Source organism: Podarcis liolepis (assembly GCF_965112155.1).
Source record: "Podarcis liolepis genome assembly, chromosome: 11".
In the NCBI taxonomy this organism is placed as follows: domain Eukaryota; kingdom Metazoa; phylum Chordata; class Lepidosauria; order Squamata; family Lacertidae; genus Podarcis; species Podarcis liolepis.
Window position 1 is genome coordinate 31,591,834 of NC_139565.1, and position 19,236 is coordinate 31,611,069.

The 19,236-nt window shown below is 41.8% G+C and overlaps 2 long non-coding RNA genes across 2 annotated transcripts in view; one reads left to right on the plus strand and one right to left on the minus strand.

Annotated features, from left to right (window-relative positions):
• LOC310688802 overlaps positions 1-2,224 on the plus strand; it is a 28,298-nt gene extending 26,074 nt beyond the window's left edge. The window contains exon 3 of the long non-coding RNA XR_014517197.1: positions 2,141-2,224. This is a non-coding gene — a long non-coding RNA (uncharacterized lncRNA). The remainder of the gene's footprint in view (positions 1-2,140) is intronic.
• A 13,532-nt stretch (positions 2,225-15,756) lies between these two features.
• The window catches only part of LOC310688766, an 82,158-nt gene continuing 78,678 nt past the window's right edge, over positions 15,757-19,236 (minus strand). Inside the window, exon 4 of the long non-coding RNA XR_014517159.1 lies at positions 15,757-15,912. This is a non-coding gene — a long non-coding RNA (uncharacterized lncRNA). The remainder of the gene's footprint in view (positions 15,913-19,236) is intronic.

Below are 19,236 nucleotides of genomic sequence, written 5' to 3' on the forward strand. Positions count from 1 at the left end.
TGCTACAGTGTAAGCAGGTTAATGATGAAAAATAATTAGTTATGTAATTAGACTCTGTCCACATGAGACACATGCAGGTCTAAGTGCTTTGAATTAGATAACACCTGACTTACCCAGAGAGAGAAAATAATGAAAACTTGTTAAGAGCTCTGCTCTTTTAATTAGAGTACTGTGGAGTCCTGAAATTTTCTCAGTTTGTTATTTTAGTTTCTGGTTGGGGAAAACAGCAGCTTCTCACTGGTGTCTTGGTCTGCTAAATTCTTTAGCATTCATTTAGACCAGGGATGGGGAAACTGTGTTCCTCCAGTTGTTTGAGGACTCCAACTCACATCAGTCCCCTCCAGCATGGTCAGAGGGTTGGAGTCAAACAACAAGTTCTGGGTGGCCACAAGTTCCCCACCCCTTATTTAGAAAACAAGTAATGTTGATTAAAGTGTAGTGCTGATAATGCCAAGATTGCAGGTTCAATCCCCATGTGGGCCTGCTGCATTCCAGGGAGTTGGACAAGATGGTTCCTTCCAACTCTATGATTCTATGACCTGCCTGCCCTGCTTCGTTTTGCCAGACTTAGACCTAGGGAAAGACAATCATGCTTTTGTAACCTACATGGTAGGCTAGACAGCTCTACAGAGGGGTCTCTGGTTCATGACTACTACAGGGTTTTCTTGATTTTCATGAGAAGTGTCTCTTTAAGAACATGAGAGCATAAGAAGAGCCTGCTGGATCAGACCAGTCACCCATCTAGTAAAGTATCCTGTTCTCAAAGTGGCCAACCATATGCCTGTGGGAAACTTGCAAGCAGGGCCTGAACACAAGACCACTCTTCCTACTCTCTCTGTGGGACAATACCAGCAACTGGCATTCAGAAGCATTCCTTCATCTGACCTCCTTCTCTCTCCTAAGACTAGAATTCACTATCACTCAATGGCACTGATCAAGAGCAGATGCAGGGTAGACAAAAGGCTAGACATCTTCAAATGATGGGAGAGAAATTTGATTCAATTTGCATTTCAAAATGATCCTACCTAAATGTGCACTTTCTGAAACAGCAGGTGAATCAAAGCACAGCCATTATTTGGAATTTGCAGTTCTTTTACAGTGCCAAGTAATGTGCACAAAAATGCATATACTAGGGTAGAAATGTACATGAAAACATATATTTATAAAAAATTACATTTACAAATGAAGAAGGGTTGATTTGCAAATATGTGTCCATTGAGCAAAATTGCATACCCAAATGTGTATAGTGGAAAGATGGCCATTAAAATGCTGGTGCTATATTTTCATGAGGTTTATTCAAAACATTTCTTATAACTCCCATGAGTCAAGAATCAAGATGATGGCTTCACCAGAGCTGTGGAGAATCAAATTTAAGATTGGGAAAATGAGAACTGGAGAGCAACAGAAATTTACAGATTCACCCATCCCTACAAAGCATGGAATGTGCTGCTGCAAGATGTGATGACAGTGGCTACCTGAGATGACTTTGAAAGGGGTTGGATGAGTGCACAGTCTACCCATTGCTCCTACTCATGATAGCTAGATGGAATGTCCAGGTATCTCAGTATCAACTCTTGGGAAGAAAGAATGGGAGAGGGCAAATGCCTTCCTGCCCAGATACATTTGTTTGGCTATAGTGGGGAATAGGATGCTGGAGTAAGTGGACATTTGGTCTGATCAAGCATGGCTCTTATGTAGCCAGGATCCCAGATTGCAGGCTTGTTAAGCCTAGGTTGCACACAGGACTAGCAGCTCAGGGGGCATTCTGGGTTAAAGAAGCAGCAAGTGGTTGTTTTCATGTATGATGCAGACTTATTATAAATCTAGCTTGAGCTTGCTTTGAAAGCCTCGAGCCCTGTTACCTGTTTCCCAGTTCACTGGGACACAACAAATTCTTGGAAGCTGCCTCCTTCCCCATGTCCCAAACACATATCTCAAATTAACTCAAAGTACCCTCTTAGCAACAGCATCTGTGCCTATATTTTTATTTATTTTCTTCATAAACTGATACAGGAAATGCATCAGAATGCTCTTTGACTTTGGCATAGGATCTCTGATCAATCACAGGCATGCCCTGTTGCTGTCCTAATTCAGAAGCATTTCTATTATCTTCCCATGGTTTCCTTTGTTTCAAACATAGAACGAAAGAACAATGGAAGATTTTGCAAGTCGGGAGGAAATATTGCATTCACTGCATCTGTTTCCCTGGGGATTTTACATACACTTGCTTTCAAGTTGCACTTTGTTCCTTATTACCTTAGATTGTAGAAGCTAAAAGCAAGAATGGGTTCATTCTTCTGTGGAAAAACCAACTGTGGCACCTACATGTGATATCGTCAGTCTACAGAATCCCACAAGCAGCTGAGAGGGCCAGTCTCTCTCTCCCTCTCTCTCTCTCCCTCCCTCTCCCTCTCTCTCCCTCTCTCTCTCCCCCCCCCCTCTCTCTCTCTCACACACACATAAAAGCCTGCCCTGTTGATAACATTTTCGAAGAGTGAATAAAAGATAGCACATCTGAAAACAAGATGGAGAAAGCATCCTCTCAGTCTACAGCCACAGAGCCATTTCTCTTCTAGGAATTTTGTGCTGCTGCTCTGACATTGACAAGGTGTTTATATAATGCAGGGAGGGACCTGCATTTCTCAAGATGTCCTTGGTTGGAGGCCTGGAGAGTTGCCACAAGCTGACACATGAAGTTCCATGCAGCGCACAAAAGCCATGGCTGTACACAGCAACAGCTGGACGGCCACATCCGCCGATTGCTCCGATAACACTTCATTAAGATACACAGAAAATGCTCCAAATATTTCCATGCCTCACACTCTGAACCTGGTAAACTGATCAGGCAATGAAGGGAATTGAATGTTGAATTCCACCCTATGAGTTGTCGCCTTTTTAGTCATAATGTAGTGTAGTTGCTCAGAAGCCTTGTAATAGTTACCGTAGTCTTATTCCTGATTTACTCCCATGTAGGGAAACTTGAGTGGAGTGGGACCACACTTTTAGTCCCCAATCTTGACTTTGAGCCTCCCCCCCCCCTTAGTTTGGGTAGAATGTGGTTGTCTGCATAGGAAGGCCAATGAATGAGTACCTGCACATGTGTAGAGGCTCAGTACAGTCGGGACACTCACACAATCCCAGGTGCCCTGGTCATGCAGAATCCCTACATGTGAAGAGGAGTTAGCCTTCCTATGCAGACAACCACACTTTGCACATGGATGTAAAGAAATGTATGAAACTCCCTGACATCAGTGATGGGGCTAAAGGTTTCCCTCTGCTCCCATGCAGAGGGAATGAGCATGCCCTACACACAAATGGCTTCTGCATGGGCCTACTACCTTGCTTGCAGGTTTCTCACAGGCATCTGGTTGTTCACTGTGAGAAGAGGGTCTGGACTAGGTGGGCCATTGGCTTGCTCCAACAGGCTCTTCTTCTGTTGTCATGCACCCAGTCAAATTTACTTCTGCTGATTTTAAGAGGTCATTTCAAAGGATATTTCACTTTTCAGAAAACATTGATCTAATTAATCATGGATAGAAAGAAGTGCCATTTTAAGTGGAGTGCCGTGACATGAAAAGGCCAGTGCCCAGAATTTGTTGAGGGAGGAGATCTGAGTCTTCCAAAATGACTAAATCAAAAGTGACTCCGACATGCCGCTCAGCTTGCCAAATAATGTATAGGCTCATTAAAAAAAAAATTTAAATCAGAAAGTCCTTTTTCTCTCTCATTTAGTGCTGAGCTCTGCAAATAAAAGACATGCATTCGTCGGAAGAAGGCGTAAAGATGTGTGCATCGAAAGGCTGAAATACTGACAGTCTTGCCAGTGAAAATCCTCTTTATCCAAAGGCGAGGCACTCTGCAGGCAGCTACACAGAAGCTTAGAGTCCTTATGTTACCCTCCTAATAATAATCTTTAGGGCTGAACAGCAATGCAATGCCCATGTCAGCTTAAAATGCAAACTTCCTGCTGACTGAGTCAGACAGATGATTGTGAGTGAAGGACCTTCTCTCTCTCTAAGAAACAAATTCCCTTAAGTATTACAACTTCTATATTTCTAACCATATATAAAGGCACAGCAACCATCCAAAAATCAAGTTTCTTCAACTGCTTCTACGGATTATATATTTAAATTCATCAGCTGAAAACAGAGGACTAATGAGCCAATCCTAAGACTTGCTGAGCCAGCACATGGCTGCTTAGGATGGAGTCCTGCTGGCTGCTACAACAGGAAGACTGCAGGGATATTAATGCTTGTCATTAAATAGACATTGTGCCAGGGTTGCAGGCAAGAGAAGATGAACAATCTTGGGGGCCTGGGCATGGATACTTGCAGAAATAATTCTGGGATGGGGTCTATAATATGTAACTACAGGTTATTGTCTTGCCAAACACAGTCTTTGTAGAGTTGAACCCCATGCACCATAACATGGTGCTGAAGAGAAGCAACAGCAAAGAATGGTGAGCTGTGCCTGTTGGTGATTTCCTGGATTGCATGGGATTATACATTTCAAAACTAATTTCGAACAAATTGCCTTCCTAGAATCATAGATATGTAAAGCTGGAAGGTACCTAAGCGGGGGTGCCAACTTGAATAAAATATTGGGGGAAGGCCAAGTAAGCCCTGCCTTGCATAATCCATCACACAATACAGTGCACAGTGCATCATTTGAATGGCAAAGCCCATCAATTTTGGGGTGATCGATTAGAATATCCAACCATAATAATTAGTAGTCATTGATGACTAGTGCTAACAATAAATCAATTGTTACAATACAGTCATACCTTGGAAGTAGAATGGAATCCATTCCAGAAGTCCGTTCGACTTCCAAAACATTAGGAAACCAAGGCACGGCTTCCGAATGGTTGCAGGAAGAACATTCACAAACTGGAACACTCACTTCCGGGTTTGCAGCATTTGGGAGCCAAAATATTCAACTCACAAGGCGTTCGGGATCCAAGGTACGACTGTATATCACAGAAGTCTTTCAGCTCTCTCTGTAGCTTCTGCTTCTCTTAATTCCTTCTCTGCTTTCCCGGAATCTAAGTAGATGTGTTAATTTTTAAAATCAAATGGAGCACATTATGTACCACTTTTTGCCAGTCTCCTATCATTGGTCCTAAGTCAGTTTTCCATTCTTTTGTAATTTCAGTTTGTGCAGTTATAATTACATTACTAATCATCTCCTGGTGTCCTGTGTGCACCAAATTAGCGACATAATTCTAGAGAAGCCTTAAGTGGAGTTAAGGGCAATATGTATGGGTATCGCCCGTAGCTTTTCTTTTGCAATGTTTTGCGTTATGTATACACTGGCGTGTGTGTAACAGTTGGCATCGCTCATCATTCCTCACCTTACACATGCTGACAGGGTGCAAACTCATTACATTATCTCGATGCAACTTAACGTATAGTATTATGCGCCCTGGTATTGAATCTGAGCTCCTGAAACATGCTGCAACCCAATGGAAAAAACATCCCTATAAATAGCAGTGCCATTTCTAGGCAAAGAGAAGCAGTATTTGACATTTTCTTGAAAATGTTCCCACCTGGTTTTGCTTGGAACAGCAGCACGATCGTTCAATGACAGGAAAACTCTCTGCCAAGCAGCTTTGCCTTCAATATGATCCCACTTCTCTCAAATCATGCAAAGAGGGTTCATATAGCAGTGCTTTAAAATACTGTATATGAAGAGCTATATAAAGCGGTGTGTTTTGCTCTACATCCCATATTAATAGCCTTCTGCTGCTCAAGCAACTTTATACTACAACGTATTATTCATCACCTTCTATTCTAGTAGTGATTATTTTGTAAACGCAACACAAAGGTCTGTCATAGGGAACTATTCTAAATCATACCAGCAAAAATAAACATTGCTGTATCAAAGCCCATTTCTTTCACTAAGGTGCCTTATAATGGCACATTAGCATAAAAGACACAGTGCCGGCTTTTCAGGTTCACCCATAACGAGGCATTTGAGTCTAAGTGCATTAGATGCTGTTACACATGCAAATGATTTTGGCAGCAGGCTCAGTTGTGAATCATATCTGCACAATTTAAGCACACTTATGCAGTCTTGATGTGTGCTTTGCCTAACGGTTACTAGCCACGGATGGATTGGTCCCCAATAATTCTCTCTTTCTCTGTCTCTGTCTCTGTCCCTGCCCCCCCCCTTTAACCTATCATAGATTCATAGAACTGTAGAGTTGGAAGGGACCCCAGGGTCATCTAGTTCAACCCCTAATAATGATGATGATGATGATAATGATAATGATGATTTATTTATACCCCGCCCATCTGGCTGGGTTTCCCCAGCCACTCTGGGCAGCTCCCAACAGCACAATAAAACATCAAACATAAAAAAACTTCCCTATACAGGGCTGCCTTCAGATGTCTTCTAAAAGTTAAATAGTTGTTTATTTCGTTGACATCTGATGGGATGGCATTCCACAGGGAGGGTGCTACTACCAAGAAGGCCATCTGCCTGCAGAAATCTCAACTAGATAGATGCTTAAAAACCTTCAAGGAAGTGGAGTCCACCTCATCTCATGGGAGTCTGTTCCACTGTCAAACAGCTCTTACTAGCAAAACGTTTTTCCTGATGTTTAGTATGAATTTCCTTTCCTGTAATTGAATCCATTGGTTCAGGTCCTACCTTCCACAGCAGGAGAAAGCAAGCTTGCTGTATCCTTCATGTGAAAACTCTTTAGATGTTTGAAGATGGCTATCATATCTCCTCTCAGCCTCCTCTTTTCCAGGCTAAACATACCCCTCTCCTTTAACTGATCCTCATAACAGCTTGGTTTCCAAACCCTTGATCATCTCCTTTGCATACATTCCCTCCTTTGCATACATTCCAGCTTGTCAATGACCTTATTAAATTGTGGTGCCCAGAACTGGACACAATACTCCAGATGTGGTCTGACTAGGACAGAATAGAGTGGTTTTATTACTTCCCTTGATAGGGACACCATAATCCTGTTGATTTGTCCCTACTGAAATTCATCTTGTTAGTTGGGGTGAAGTTCTCCAATATGTTAAGTTCATCTGGAATCCTGAATCTGTCTTCTGTGGCATTGGCTGCCCCTCCCAATTTGGTGCCATCTGCAAATTTAATGACCATGACCTTATTATGTAAAAGTGAAAAGGAGTATTTCCTTCGGTTGGTCTTCTGTACATGCTTGAATTGAGCTTCACTTCTGCTCTGTAGTAGGATCAGAGAGCGGGAAAGTTCATCAAGATCACATGAAGATAATTATGTCCCATTGATCCTATGAAGTGTTGTATCAAAGGGAAAGTATGTGATAATGTGTGTTTTCTGAAGACTTGTGTAGTAATTGTTGTAATTTACAAAGCCCTGAACAACTTAGGTCTGCAATATAGGGACCACCTGAATCCTTATATTCCAGCTCTATCACAGAGATCATTTTCAGGAGCATTGTTGGTTGTTCCCCAAGTTGGTGAGGTTGATTACTATCATGGCAGAGTACTCTGCCAATAGAGATTCAGCAGGCACCTTTTGTTTCAGCTTTTAAATGCCTACTGAAAACTTTTCCATTCCATCAGGCTTATGCAGCCAATTAAGAATACAGTGGCACCTTGGTTCTTGAACTTAATTCGTTCTGGGAGTCTGCTTGACTCCCAGAACCATTCTAAAACCAAGGCACAGCTTCCGATTGGCTGCAGGAGCTTCCTGCAGTCAAATGGAAGCCACAGAAGCCATGTTGGATGTTCGGCTTCCGAAAAACCTTTGCAAACCGAAACACTTACAGTGCTTCCGGGTTTGCGGTGTTCGGGGGCCGATTTGTTCAGGAGCCAAGCTGTTCGAGTACCAAGGTACCACTGTACATCTTTCCATAATAGTTAGCTGAGACAGGGTTCTCAATCCTGTCTGAAGATGCCAGAAATCTAACCTGGGACCTTATACCTACAAAGACACTGAGCTATGGCCCTTCTGTTGTTCCTTTTAAGGGCACCTTCGCATAATATATTTAAAGCATATTTAACACACATGTCAAGCACACATGTCTTCCCCATAAAGGATCCTGGGAACTATAGTGTGTTAATGCTTCTGGGAACTGTGAGGAGTAAACTAAGTTCCCAGAATTCTAAAGTAATGTGTGTTAATTGTGCTTGAAATGAGTCGCGTGGATGTGACCTAAGATTCAAGGCCTTTTCCAATTGCCTTATAAAAACCCATGCTCATTTGAATCAATCAGCACATGATTATCATGATTCAGATAAAGATGCATTTGCAAGCAAGGCTTTGTTCTCTGAATGCAATTATAAGTAGCCATTGTGCTAAGAACAGCATATAAATCCATTGTGAAAACCTGGATTCGATTGTGCCTTAGTACCTGGGAAATTAGAGCTCCTTCATGTACACAATAGAGGAACACTCCCCTGCTCAAGACACCCTGTCACAAATCCAGAACACAGATAATAAACTGGCGCTGGGCAGAAATCACAGTGTGACTCCTTGTCTCATCAAGCTGGGATCCTGGTCTCTCTTTCCTAATCCTTGGGGGATTCTCTTGGAAACAGGGATATGTTCAGTGGGAAATTCAGAAGTGCATGGTCCCTTCATGAATGCCATGTCCCCTGACAGCCATGCCCCGTCTAAGAATATGCAATAATCTCAAAGTTATGTGATAATAATAATTAGGGGTGCATTTCAACAATCACTGTGGATCTCTATGGGTTGCCTTTCAGTCAAACCTACTATTTTCTGTGCACATACATGAACAAATGATTTGGAGAGTTCCAATATCTTCTTGTAGGGTGATTTAAGTTGTGTTTTCCATGAAGTTCTATTGTACGTGACAGAAATTGCACACCCTTCTCTTGAAAGCACCCTGTGTTTGCAGTGTTCCTAAATCCTTATGGGATCCTGTATGCTTTGGAGCATACAGTGGCAAAAAAAATATGCTTCCCTGTCAAGCTGATTGGGCAGCTCTTGGATTCTAGAGACAGATATTCTGCAGGGACCCTGCTGAAGAAATGGTAACAGGCAGTGCTGTTTTTCTAGAAAAAAGAGGTGCCAGAACTCACCATGAATACCTCCCTTGTTCTCTTATAATGGCAATGGCACCCACCTGAGAGGTGCTGGAACTGAGTTCCAGCATGTTCCAGCTGAAAAAGGCTTGGGTAACATATATGTGACACAGACACACACAAGTGACCCCAGATTACTGCCCCACTAAATATGAGAAAGTGGCCTCCAGGATCCCAAAGTTTGCTTTTTTCCAACCCACTCCTTCAATTTTCTCACCTGTTTCTCTCCTTGGACAACCCAGCCGTAGCCTCTTTTGTACATCTTGGATCAAAATGGAAGGAGGGTTTTTTTGGTACAGCCAGTTGGGCCTATAGCTTAGGAATGGAAACATTCATATACACAATGTCCTGTCCACGACTGGCACTGAAGAAAGCTATCCATCTGATTGGAAAAACTCGGGTTGATGAGCTGTTATAAAAAGGCAGGTGTCTCGACTTCCAAAGCCCAGCTTTCCAGTTTGACTTCCACTGATTCTCTGTAGGCCTCCAGTGTTTGGAATACAGCATAGGAAAAGATCGGCATGTGATGAATGCTCAAAGGCTCACTTCTCTGCTTAATATTTTTAGATGATATATTCTACTTTCCAAGCTGCGGTTGGCTTGAACCACAGCCACTGTGCTGACGACATTACAGGCAAGAAAGGAATTCTGAAATATGACATATCCTAAAGTCTGTTCCCTTGCTGTACAACAAATCCCCCGTGTTTTCGATTAAATTAGGGGAAACAGGAAGCAGAAGTTGAAGTTTATACGGCATTTCACTTTGTTCTTTGAACAAAGTTTTGTCTGCTCCCTTCGAGTCAGTAAGAATCAAAGTAACGTTATGGCTCTTTAACACATAGCTAGTATGGATGGAAAATTGTAAGGGCTCATAAATCAAAGATCTATTAGAGGGCAGAGCTCAAAACTAATTACACTAATATGTGACATGCCCTTTTCTTCTCATCCAAAATATGCTCTGCTCACACCCTTGCCATCTCCTTTGCAAGTTTTAACTACATTATTTATTTTTGCACATTGCCTGCAGGCAGCTCACAGGACAGAGGGACCCTTCCCCATTTTACAGGCCCATTTAATGGTTTACTTGGCAACCCTAAAACTTAAGAAGTAGTGTGTGTATGTTATGATAAAAGAAACAAAGTTATGTTTTAACCGTCATTTCCCTCAAATCTGAAGCTCTTTAAATATCCGGACTCATTGTGGGAAGTTAATACACTGCTTCACTGAATTTAAAATCAGTGTATTGTACAATTATCTCTGCCCTTCTGAAGCTTCGAGTATCATTGGAAATCAGTTCTAGAGAGCAAGAGTCAGAGTTAGCAGATGCAAGAGACATCGGGTTCAACAATGACTAGGCTGTGTATGACCTTCTGCTGATTCACCTTCATCTTCTTCTTACTCCTCCTTCTCTCTTCCTTGCCAGCTTTGCTTGTTTGTTTTCTTGTTACACAGTGGGAAGATAGACATAACATTTATTATTATTATTACTATTATTATTATTATTACTACTATTATTATATACCGCTTAATATATTAAAAATAACTCTAAGCAGTGTACAAATAACCAAAGCAACAACAGACAACTTAAACAAAATATTACAAAAATACAGTATTACATATAGAAATGTTACATTAATACAAAGTTACTAATATAAAATGTCACTGGTTTTTAAAGCTGAAGGGTGATATACATTGTTAGTAACTTAAAGTCATTAATTTCAATGGATTTACTCTTAGTTGGATAGCAACTGAAGACTCACCCATCACAATACAGGAAACAGTTTTAAAGTGAACTATGGATGTTTATGTGTGATACTAAAAGTTCATTTCAGCTCCATTTGCACAATGGGAGCCCATGAATGGGTGCTACTAATGTGGACATCCATTATTAGAGTAGTGTGGCTACATGGAAGAGGATAATCCAAATTCAGCATCTAGCTGAAAATGGCTGAGTCAGTGTGTGTGTGTGTGTGTGTGTGTGTGTGTGTAAATACTTATGTCACTTCCAGCTGTGAATGCAACCAACTCATTGGCTCCTGTGATGTTGCCAATAAATACCCCACTCCCGCAAAGAAAAATCTTTGGAACATATATGTATGTCATTTGAGCTGCAAAGGTAGGATGAAGCCAGGCTCACCTCAGGGCTCAGGGATGTAGTGACAGTGCTCTTCAACTCTTTGTGCTATGACATCTGTTTTCACCATCATAGTGGATCACTTTAACCTCTAGGGTTGCCAACGCATGGAAGACAACAATTTTAGTCCATGGGCCAGGGGGTTCAGAAGGCAGAGAAAGATGTGGCTCTGGAGACAGAGTTCAAGAATTAAAGGACAGAGCCCCCTGTGACTGGGATGAAGCCCAGGGTTAAAGGAGCAGAGAATACAGAAAACATTATGATGGGCTAAGGTTCACAAAATCCAAGCAGTACATGCATACGTGGTTGAAAACCAAACGCAGATCATTCTAACACAATCCAGACTACAGCTGTCTCACAAGCATAAAGCAAGACCTAAGAGTGCATAACTTAGTCGTCTGCGGCTAAGCTTGTCTACTCCTCAGATCGCAAATATGGAGTATATTATTCAAGAATTGGGTACTCAGGGGAAAAAATCTAGAAACTATTTGTCAGTTTTACAAGGAGGAAGCACCAAAACAGAGAGTTTCTATCAGGGAGGACAAGCAGAGAATTCATAAAGCGAGCTCAAAAACCATGCAAGGTGGATAATTCAAGGAAGTGAGCCAAGTCACAGGCTATAAATCAAGAGAACGCATAGCAGAGGTATCAAGATAGCAAATCACTCAAGAAAGTGAGCCAACTTAGCCATAGACTACAAGTGGTCATAATATGCATTATATTGTAAAGCAACTAAACATGTAGAAAACATGTTCCCATTGCAAGCCTCTCCCTTTCATAGTGACACTCTTTGTCACAAGAGCAAGTGGGTCAGTAATCATACAGTTGAAACTCCAGTTAACTCTTGGTTAGCAAAAACACAATCCCTACAGACTGAGCTGAGTGTCAGACCTAATGAGCACAGCAGCTCATTCCTGGTCGTCTTAATCCATGAAAATAAGTTGCTGAGACTGAAAGTCCCTGCTTCCCCATAGCAGTCAGTCCCCTCCTCTCCAGCAATCAGAGCCTGTGTGAAGTCTGATGCTGCCCCACCTATTTCAGTCCTGCAAGGATGGCTGCAAGGATACTTCTGGCTCAGAAATGGAAGAAGCAGGAACTTCCAACATTGGAAGAATGGCAGATCAAGATGGTGGAATACATAGAATTGGCAAAGTTGACGGGGAAGATCTGGAATCAGCACAATGAACTGTTTCAAAAGGACTTGAGCAAATTTATATTTTATAAGAAAGAACATTGTAAACATCTGAAAACGTTTGTAGGCTTGAGCTGAAATGTTTTGTAATGTGAATATAAGGAACTGATTTACATATAATGAGGTGAAATATAAAAAGAAGATAGAAGGTAAAAAAAAGTGGCTATAGAAATGCTAAGAATTTAGTAAAGATGTTTGGAAGTCAGAAAGAGGGAGGGAAGGAGGTCAATGCTCAGTTTGAGCAATGTCTTAGGTTATAGAATTATGTAACAGAATGTGATTATGATAAATAGGGGAAACTCAATAAAAATTATTATTAAAAAAACCTATTTCTACTTCTGGTTCTGAGAGACAGGGCAGGAGGGGAGCTTGTTGCAGTAGGAAGAGGAAAAACCCGTGACTCTTCATCAGCCTAACTCATCTCTGCCTCTTGGCCTCCCTCCTCAGCTTCTGCCTCTGATTCCTGCTTTCTCTCTGCCACAGACTCTCCCAGCTCACAAAGCCCTGTGACCTCTTCAGCTTCTGACACCTCCTTTTCTCAGTCTTCTCCCTCTAACTGCTCATCACTGTCCCACACCACTTCTCAGACTCCGAGCTTTCTTCCCTTGGTGATCCCCCAGCTAGCTCATCCCACCATTCCTCTGCATCCAACCAATCCATGATACTTTTCACACATGCACACAAGCACAAACATGATCACCTTTTCACTCCTAAGATAAGAACATCTCTCTCACTGACTCACACAGCCACAGAGCAGCTACTATCTCTGGATGGTGTGGATGCGGGATGGCCAATATAAACAGCAAACAGTAGTGGTAGGTGGCTGGTTCAAGGAAGAAGACCACCATTTCCAGCTGCTCATCAATATACTAATGAGACTGCAATCACATGGAAACTTTCCAGTGCTGTAGCCCACAGTTTTTCTTCCCTCTTTAATTTTGATGTCATACATTTCTTTCCTTCACTAGATTTATTTCCTCTCCTCGAATATTCCTCTTCAGCAGCAAGAAGTGGAAGGGGAGACAACCCCTCTAGAAACATAACTAATTCTTGCAGAAATGGCTTTTCCAGTTAAATTTCTAATGGGAATGTTTTTGAGAGGTATTTTATTTCTGCCCAAGTGCTAAGGAGCAAAGTTAATAAATTAAATGTTCATATTCATTTCTCTTTGGTCACAAGTTAAGGAAACTTTTTGCTGCCTTGGAATGATGCTCAGGCCAGCATGCTCTCATTTTTCCTTTTGGAGTACGTTGAAATGTGCATAACCATTTGTTTTAGTGGTTTTTACTGAAAACTGACCATTGTAACAATAAATACAGCATAGACTTTTTTATTCAGTTATGACAGGGAGAATGAGCTTGTCGGGCTGATGGAGGTAGCAACAGGAAACTTATTTTACTAGGGGCATAGAGCCAAGTTGGGGAGTGAGTTGACATTAGAATGTAGCACTCTTCAGACACACACATCAAATGTGTGAAGATAGCTACAGGCTGTGCACACAAGTGAACCCTGAACATCCCATGACTCCTGGAGACCTTCCTACATTGAGCAGGAAGGTCTGAAGGGTCTGAACATGCTTACCTGTAGTTGGGAGGATTTGGGGGGTGAAGGTGGGAATGATGCATGCTGGGTTACTGGAGATGGGACTGGTGTGTCTTGTCCCATGCCCTCTACACAATTTGGGATACATCCTGTTCAGGAATAATCCCTTCTACTAACATCCTCTTGGCACTGGAGCAACCCCAATACTTAAGAACTGAGAGTTGGGTCAAATCTCACAATTTCCAGGGCATTTTCTTTTTCTTCTTTTCTTTTTCTAAGGTACAGATAGTTAACAGTTGCAGAAGATAAGGCTCAGTAAAACAGTTCCAGATATTGATACAGCTTGTAGGCTTTTGCAGATACAGATACACTTACAAGTACAAATGATCTCTGTTCTTCTAACTAAATTGAGCCATTGTATCATTTACCTTATTGAAAAAGACCGATGTTGAGAGATGGAAAGAAGAAAGAATCCCTACCAGAGAGGAATGGCAAACCAAGCTGTTAGACTACGGCGAAATGGCAAAACTGACCAGAAAGCTCAGGGACCAAGAAGACAAAAGCTTCAAGAAAGAATGGGGAAAATTTATAATTTACTTAGGAGACTGCTGTAAGCAGATGACAACATTAGCAGGATTTCAACCTCACTTGTAATATAACAAATATTATGGACAATATGGATAGATATAAAATATAGATTATGATATAATTTGCAGGACCCATGGAGGGAAGTCTTGAAATTCAGAGAAATCTCTTTATATGGAATGTATTTGGTTTTGTTATAAATATATATCTGTAAAATCAAATAAAAACTGTTTCAAAAAGAAAAAAGAAAAAGACTGATATTGGGGTGTTGGGGTGTTGGGAGAGGTTTGTTGTGTGTGCCAGAACTCCAAATCCATTTTCATCATGCGACCTCAATTTGCCAGTATGTGATTGAATCCCTCCTGAAAATACAGTCTGGAAGCTACCAAGGTGAGAAGCCATGCAGGTGAGCTCATTTCCAGACCCATGAGCCAGAGGTAGCCCCCCAAACAGAGCCCATTTTTGTTCTACGCCGTTACACATTCAGGATATGTTGATGCATTACATGAAGCAGTTGGGAGTACAAAGTGTACCTAGAGGAAGCTGTGCAGTTAAAAGGACTGAATAAAAGTGCCTTACTGTAGCAATAGCCCTTATTTTCCCCTCTAGGCTTTTGAATCCTTTACCAAAAGGCATTCAGAGCTGTGTCAATTCCCTTGCCAAAAAAGGTGTAGTTTCTTGGTGAACATCTTAACAGAGCTTGCAACTTCAGATCTTCCTCTGGCCTGTGGCTTGGCCTGTGGCTAAGCTATTGATAAGCTCTTGGGGCTTACAGTGGCCACCCATCTTGTTCTGCAGCTAAACCTCCCAGTTTTGTAGGTGCTTTCCTGCCCTTCCAGTTTTGAACTTACAGTTTGATTCCCCCCCCATCCACTGTGATCCTATCATGCTGCTATCTAAGGTTTGTGAGGCAGCTACATTCTCTTGAGCAGTGTGTGGTAGTATAAGGAGCAAATAAAGTACAAGAAGAAAGGGGAAAGCTTTTACCCTTTGCCTGGCCTGTGTAAATTGATCCAGCACAAAAAAATTGAAGTGAATAAATGCTTTAGAAACCTCAACAGGAGAGAGCAAACTTTTAAAAGATCAAGGCAGCCAGGGACCCCCAATGATTTCTGGCCTTCCAGTGAACAGAAACAGAAATACATATTGCGGCAATGTGTCTAAAAGATGATTGATTTGTAAGATCACACTATCTATAGGAGAGTCACAGTAGATCTCATCCATCCCACCCCAAGTCTTCAACTCACCATGCTAGCGTGAATCAGCAATTCTACTTCTATTGTCTACATCAGGGTTGGTGAACCTGTGACCCTCAATTTGGACCACACCTCCTACAATCCTAGACCATTGTCCATGAGACAATGATGAGAGTTGGAGTCCCATGACATCTGGAGGTCCCCATCCCTAGTCTGCAACAACAATAAATAAATAAATAATAATAATAATACATATTGAAATTACCAGAGTTGGAATCCATCAATAGTGGATGGGCTGAGAGCAATCACTAGTGGTCGAGCTACATGGGTGGGAAAGTCATCTCCACCTTCTCTAGCTTGTCACAGGTATTGCTGGTAGTACCTAAGTTGACTATTCATTCTCACAATGTGTTGTTCCATATATGCATCAGGCATGGTAATTTTTAATGTTCTATCTTGATTGATTGATTTTAGAATATGTATATGTATCTGTATCTGTGCGTATATTCAGGCATACATACACATGTATATATGCATGCAAAATGTGGCCATTATACACTGCACTGTGTGTGTGTGTGTGTGTGTATCTATATTCACACATGTATACATATAGACATGCACATACAATACACAGAACTTTCTGCCCCTACTTTAGCTCACATTCTGGGCATAAATATAATGCATACTCAGTCTGGGAAAATGTTTTCTGTTGGTTAATGCTTCCTGCCATTATTCCTTCCAAGATCACCAGCAGCTTTCAATGCCTGATTTAGCCAAGGGCCTGGCATGATATAGGTTTGTGCTAATCAATCCTTTAATTTCCTCGAAGTAAGTCATTCCTACTAATGTTCAAGAGCAGCAGCGGTGCAACTTGTGCAGTGTTGAAGGCCACAGTGGAAACATATCACAAACCACATCAAATACGCATTCCTCTGTTGCATGTGATGAACATAACTTCCACTTAAAAATAACAAAGCAGCTGGGTTTAACTGCTGCCATATTCTGAACCAGTTGAAGCTTCTGAACCATGTTCAAGAACAGTCTGATGTAGAACACATTGCAGTAATCTAAGCTAGATGTCACGAGATGTCATGGCTGCAGAAACACTTTTTGAATATCCCAACTAAGGGCTTGTCTCATGACATGAGAATTATGCCCCCTAGTCCAAAAAAACTGGCCCTGGGTCCTGGGCTGTGGGACAGTATTAATGTAATTACCGCAATATGCTGATGACACACAACTCTACTTCTCCTTTACATTTGCAGGTGTGGCAGTGGATATACCGTCTTGCCTCAATAATGGACTAGATGGCAGTCAGTAAATGGAAGCTCAGTCCAGATAAAACTGAGGCACAGTTAGTGGGTGGTTCCTTAGACCAGATGGATGGAAGTTTGACTACTCTTGAGGGATTACACCACCTCTGAAGGAGCAGGTACATAGCTTGCAGGTCCTCCTGGATCTGTTGCTGTCACTCGAGCCTCAGGTGGCCTCAGTGGCACAGAGTGCCTTCCATCAGCTTCAACCGGTGACCTAGCTATACCCCCAACTGGACAGGAATAGCCTAATTCCTGTCATCTATGCTCTGGTAACCTTCAAGTTAAACTATACAATGGGTTATACGCAGGGATATCTCTGAAGACGGTTCGGAAACTTCAGCTGATGCAAAATTCAGCAGCCAGGTTGCTCACCAGGAAGATGGTTTGAACATATTGCACCAATCATGGTGGGACTGCACTGGCTGCCAATTCATTTCTGGGCCCAATTCAAAGTGCTGGTTTTGACCTATAAAGCTTTAAATGACTCAGGACTGCAATACCTCAGGAACCACTTTTCCCCATATGAAGTGACCCTGTGACCATCATCTGAGGCTCTTCTTTCTGTGCCTCCTCTGTGAGAGATTCAGAGGGTGGCAACATGAGAATGGGCCTTTTCTGTGGTAGCACCTTGCTCGTGGAATGCTCTCCCCGGGGAGGTTTGCCAGACACCTTCATTACATATTTTAAGGTGCCAGGCAAAACTATTCCTCTTCTCCCAGGCCTTTGGCTAATTAAACAATCAATGGCCTCTTAAACTGTGGGGTGGTGGTGATCATTATGATGGCGGCAACCACATGAGATTCTTAAGACAGATAATATGCCAGGATTTAAGACACTGACAGAATTAAGACACTGATATCAATCACAGTGATACTCATACAGTCATGATGCAAATAGCTAAATATATGCAGAGAGAGGGATATGTTGTGTTTGCATTCTTGCTAGCTCTCCATTTCAGAACTGCCAGACTGTTCCCAAAACCAAACAATTTCCTGTGAAGCATAGGATATTTATAAATAGCTGGTGTATGTGTAAAAGTACTGAATAATGTAATAAGTTTCTTTGCACAAGTAAGCAATACCTGTAGACCTTTCTTGACACCATTTGGTGATTTATATAACACCTAACACCCCTTAGCAAACAAGCTCTGGTTTTAAAATTAAAATGAGCGTAGGTAAAACACCACCAACAAAAAAACCAACCCTCATCCTAAAAAAAAAGTGCTTTCCAGAAGACCACAAAGGGTTACACAATAGGGCTTCTGTAGCCGCCAAGATTATCTTGAAAAAGCAAATTCCGGACATGAAGCAACCCATCCGAGACAAGGAAAGATCAACCATTTGCAAACCAAATAAATACAGCCTGCTGCTGTTGGCTACCAAATGTGACTCGGCGTAGGAGGGGAGTAGGAAGAGGCGGGATTCGGGGAAGCAGGGACCATTTACCGTAAATGAAAGCGGAAGGTGCCCAAGAATGGCAGCAATCGTAGGGGGAACACTGCAAATGTCCCTCCAACCCTTGGGAAGAGACCCTCACATTTTAGTAAAATAATTCCATACACGTTGCATGAAGGGCATTGACATTCCTAATACACGTGCATAAAGATCATTCATCTATATGATAAACATAAGCAAAGTAAGAGGAAAGGAGGATTCAAAGAACGCCTTGTGATTTCACAGATTTCATAGAATTGTAGAGTTGAAAGGGACCCAAAAGTGCATCTAGTCCAACCCCCTGCAATGCAGGAAGATGCAACTGTCCCATACGGGGATCGAACCTGCAACCTTGTTGTTATCAGCAGTGTTCTAACCAACTGGGCTTTTTAATATCTCTGAGTATCTTATTGTTCGTTTAAATTTTGTTAGATTTTGTAACTTGGTGGATCATGTGATACCCTGCCCCTCCATGCTATGAACCACTTTGAGCATAGTTTCCAAAGGAAAGATGGCAGACAAATAAATGGTGATGGTGAGAACTCTTTTCTTAAACTGTAGCTGCTATGAAGAGCGCATTACTCATCATCAGAAGCTGCCTGGGTAGGAGATTGCAGCTGTCATAGATGTAGTGACCAGAGGGGCAGGGCTAGACAGTGTCTTCATACCTGCACATACCAGCATTTTGTGCATACATAAAGGCTGACAAATTCTCTATTAGGGCAGAGGTTCTCTACAATGAAATATACTGAGCAGAAACTGGGTTTCTCCTCATTCTTAGTGAATAT